The following is a 5,000-nucleotide window of genomic DNA, read 5'->3' as shown; positions in this document are numbered from 1 at the left end:
TGTGTGTCCTTGCATCCATATCATACATATGTACATAGACATTCTATCTATACAGAATATACAAACATTATGCCCACAATTTCTTCATCATTTTCATAATAACTCTCACGTAATCACAATCTCTAATCTCAGTGCCAATCAACCAACATTCCTTATCGTTAATACAATCACAAAATCCCTTTGCTTCCCTTAGTGGTCTTATAATCCGAGACAACAACAGAGAAGACAGATCCTGAGTGGCAATGCTGCTAATCACATGAGATAAAGGAGAGAGAGCAAGAGGGAGAGGATGAGAGAGCAAGAGGGAGAGGATGAGAGAGCAAGGAGGGATAAAATGAGAGAGAGAGGGAGAGAGGGAAGGAGAGGGAGAGAGGGAAGGAAAGGAGAGGGAGAGAGGGAAGGAGAGGGAGAGAGGGAAGGAGAGGAGAGGGAGGGGAGAGGGAGAGGGAGAGGGAGTGGGAGAGGGAGTGGGAGTGGGAGTGGGAGTGGGAGAGGAGAGAGAGAGAGAGAGAGAGAGAGAAGAGAGAAAGAGAGGAGCGAGAGAGAGAAGCGAGAACGAGAAAAAAAAGATAGAGATATAGACAGAGATAGATAGATTGTGTGTGTATGCCCTTGTCTGATTGTTTTCATGCACTATGCTTCTGGTGTGCATGAGCGTGCTTGTTGATCAACATCCATTCATTTTCTCATTCATCTGAAATTACTTAATTGAAGGTGAGCTGTTTATTCATTTTATGATGTATCATAATAACATGCAATCTGCAGAATTCAAAGGATGATTCATGGAAATATTGCGATGCTGCAACAGATCAAAGAATTCATATTGTTATGATATAATTGGAATCTGATGGATTCGTTATACATTATATATATTTTACGTGTATTCTTTCATCAATGTATAATAAATATACTTTTCAGATATCGAGTCAGAACTTGATATCAAATGATGATAATTGAGGATTAATATTCATCAGTGAATTTTATTTTCTCAAAAACTAGGGTATATATTTTTTTGTAATTTGGTTTATAAGAATCTATTTAGTAAGATGCAATGAATAGACACAGCATATTACTTTTCAATTGTTGTATCTAAACAACCTTGCAAATAAATAAATCGTTGTACTACAGAATGGATTACAAAGAGAAAATATTGTAGTATTTGTACATGATTTACAAATACATAATTGAACTTGATTGTTGGATTACAAATGAATATTTTTGTATTGAGTGAGAATTACTAACAATATGCATTATAGATTACATATGTATTCATTATCTTAAATTGGTGGGGATTACAAATTACTGAATACAATTTATTTGTGGATTAATGATAAAATGTTAGAACACCTGAGTGGGGAATTACAGGTGAATAGTTTGTTGTAATAAATCGACTGCGTATTAGTATGAATATGAATTGTGTGTAAATAATATATATATATATATATATATATATATATATATATATATATATATATATACACATATATATATATAATTTTTTTTCCCTCATGTTTTTGAATGTGGATTGCAAATAAAAACTTACAGATGGATGTCAAACAAGTAGGTTATATATGTCTAGAGAAACAAAAAGACGGTGAAGGGGAAAAAAAACAAGAAATTATAAAAAATGAAAAATAAGGAAAAAATGTCGGAAGGGATTTTTAAAAATCAAGCCAACTAGGAATAATTAATTAAAAGATGACTTCCACTTTCACAAGTTTTTTCTGCTTTGTTTTTACAGTTATGTGCCTCTCCCTCCCTCCCTCTCTCTCTCTTTCTCTTTATCTCTCTCTCTCTCTTTCTCTCTCTTTATCTCTCTCTCTCTCTCTCTCTCTCTCTCTCTCTCTCTCTCTCTTGATGTTTAAAGAGTGCACAATGATGTTACATTATCATCCTAAAAGGCTGTTACAAAAGTTAAACTAAATTTATTCATCCATTTATCTATTTTACAACACATACAAATACATCGACCCCCGCCGCCGTCAGCACCCCCCCCCCCCCGCCACATACGTCCACGACACATCTCACCTTCTATTAGCATGTCACAAACATGATCTCACGTTAAGAGGCCGAGTCCACGCTCCGAGACAATCCAGGAAAAGTAATAACACGTACGATGCTACCGTGAAATTACCTACAACACGAGCTGGATCTAGAGACGACCTTCTATAATTCCAGGTCAGCCATGGAGAAAATGGGTCTTGTGGGAGAGTTGGAAAAGGAAGGGGGGTCTGCTCTATTTTTGTATTATTGTCATTAATGTTGTTGTTGTTATATTGCTTGTTTTTAAACGGATTTTTTAAAGAGTATATCATCGTTTGTTTATGTTTTACTCTTTCTCTTTTATATCTTTTTGGCTAGTTGTTAGTAGGTTTTATCATTTATCTACTTGTTAATTGATTTATGCTCTGACTATTATCAGTATGTTGCCAGAGTCATTGAGTAGCAACTTACTTCCTCAGGGTTTCATAGAATAATTAGAATCATCCAAAGAAAGAGAAATTTGTGAAAAAGGGAGAGAGAACTTTAATACTTTCTCTTCTCTTCGAGTTTACATTTTCTCTCTTTCTCTTTTTCTCTTTCTCTTTATCTTTCTCTCTCTCTTTCTCTTTATGACTGCTACTGTCGCTCCTTTTCTCGTCTTCACTCTCTCTCCTTCTCTTCTCTCTCTCTCTGTCTTCCTCCACATTTTTTCTCTTTTTCTTCCTCCACATTTTTACAATTTTTCCTCCCCCCTCTCTCTCTTCCTCCCTCGCTCTTCCACTCTTTCTTATTTTATCTCTCACCCTTCCGTCATTCCTTTCTACCTCTACCCCCACCTCCCTCTCTCCCCCTCCTTCCTATCCCCCGTTACCCCCACCCCCCTCTCTTCCGCACCCTCTGAATATTTAAAAGGCAGATCAAAGAAAATCCGAAATGGCAAACATTCATAAATTTTACCTGCAGTTGACCCCCTGAAGACACTAATCCAACGCAGATGTCAAGGAAGTTCATTACACTTACCTGGAAAAAGGAAAATGGGAAAACGTTAATTAAGAGGGAAAATTAGGGAAATGTATGTAAATATATATAAAAATATGTGGATTATAAGTGTAAGATAAACTGTATGCACAGACTTAGACACACACACACACACACACACACACACACATAAGCGCGCGCGCAGGCTCTATCATCATTTTTTGTATGCATTTACAGATATACACAATTCATATTTTATTGAAGTAATCATCCTTATGTGTGCATCCTTATGCAATGCATATTCTATCATACTTACCCTCATTATATGTATATAAGTATCATCACTGTTCGTATATATGCAGACACAAACAATACATTTTCATAATCATTATATACACAATAGGCAGTTTTATAATTACCATCATTAACGTAACCAGACCAGACTACAAAGAAACTTGTAAACCTGTAAAATATTGCATTACAGAAGTCAGTTTCACGAAAAGAAGGATTTAGTTTCCTACTGTATAAAAAGTTACATGATAAACACAAGATTGCAATAAATAGCATCTCACATTCCCTTGAAGACTTTCAGTTTAAATGTCCTGGAACAAATAAGATAAAAATTAAGTGAAAAAAAAGATTGTCGTTCAGTAAAAAAAAGAGAGGTAAGATTTGATTACTATCTAATATATATATATATATATATATATATATATATATATATATATATATATATATATATATATATATATTATCATAAGAATAGATAGATATAGATATAAAATAGATATATATATATATAGATAACATAATATATTATATATAATAAAGTATAGAAATGTATACAATAGATATAATATATAAAAATAACATATAATGTATATAATTATATATAATATAATATATATAATATATAATATAAAATAATATATATATTATGTATACATATATATATATATATATATAAGTTAGATATATATAATTCTATAGAAAGAAATATATAAATATAATTATATATTAATCGATTTAAATGTTAGATATATATGATGCTTATCATAGATGTATAATTTCATTTGAACATAGGATTTATATAAGAATATTATCCTATCTTTTATTCTTTCTATATTTTATATATAATATATTCCATCAACTCCTTAATCATTATTATAAAGAGTCACCCCCTTAAAAAAAAAAAAACGAGAATAATGATAGATAGAGATAGAGAGATAGAGATAGAGAAGAATATATAAATAATAGATATGTAGAAGTACAAATATATAGATATATAGTATAGAGATAGATATATATATATAATATGAGTATATAGATAGGCAGGAAGATCTATATAAGGTTAAGAGAGTATAATATATTAAAAGGCGATAAAATATAGTAAAGAATGTATAGATATAATAAGAATAATAATAGAAAGAAAGACAGATAGAAAAAAATACCATAAAATAATCAAGAGTAATAAATATAGATATAAAATAAAGAGATAGAATAATAAGAGCAAGAAATGTAAGGTGAATGAGGTAAGGATAGGAGATATGATATAGGGGTGGGAGATGGATATGTGTGTATATGAGTATGGGGAGTGTGGAATATAGATGGGAGGTGAGTTTTTCATGGAATTATCGAAGCTATACTTGATATATGGTATAGTTGTATATGGACATTAAATACAGCATATTTAAGCTATATTATTTTGTGATTTAGAATAGAGGGAGGAGGTATATGTATGTATAGGGAGGGAGAGTAGTATGGATATATATATATAAATAGGATATTTAGTAGGGAATAGAGATAGGTAATGGAAGGTATAGATAGTAATATGAAGTATATAATATATATATAGATATATATATGGAGAATAGGGATAGTATAAATGTTGAAAGGGAATGTAAGGCAAGAGGATAGGGAAAGAATGTATGAGTGTAATGGGATGAAAGAAGATGGTATATGATCAAGAGGTATAGGTAAGATAGAATGGATAATGTAGTGAAGGATGGTATGGAAATGGGAGATGTAGGAAGAAGATA

This window comes from Penaeus monodon, chromosome 1 (assembly GCF_015228065.2).
Source record: "Penaeus monodon isolate SGIC_2016 chromosome 1, NSTDA_Pmon_1, whole genome shotgun sequence".
Lineage (NCBI taxonomy): Eukaryota > Metazoa > Arthropoda > Malacostraca > Decapoda > Penaeidae > Penaeus > Penaeus monodon.
Note: the sequence above shows the minus strand (reverse complement) of the source record.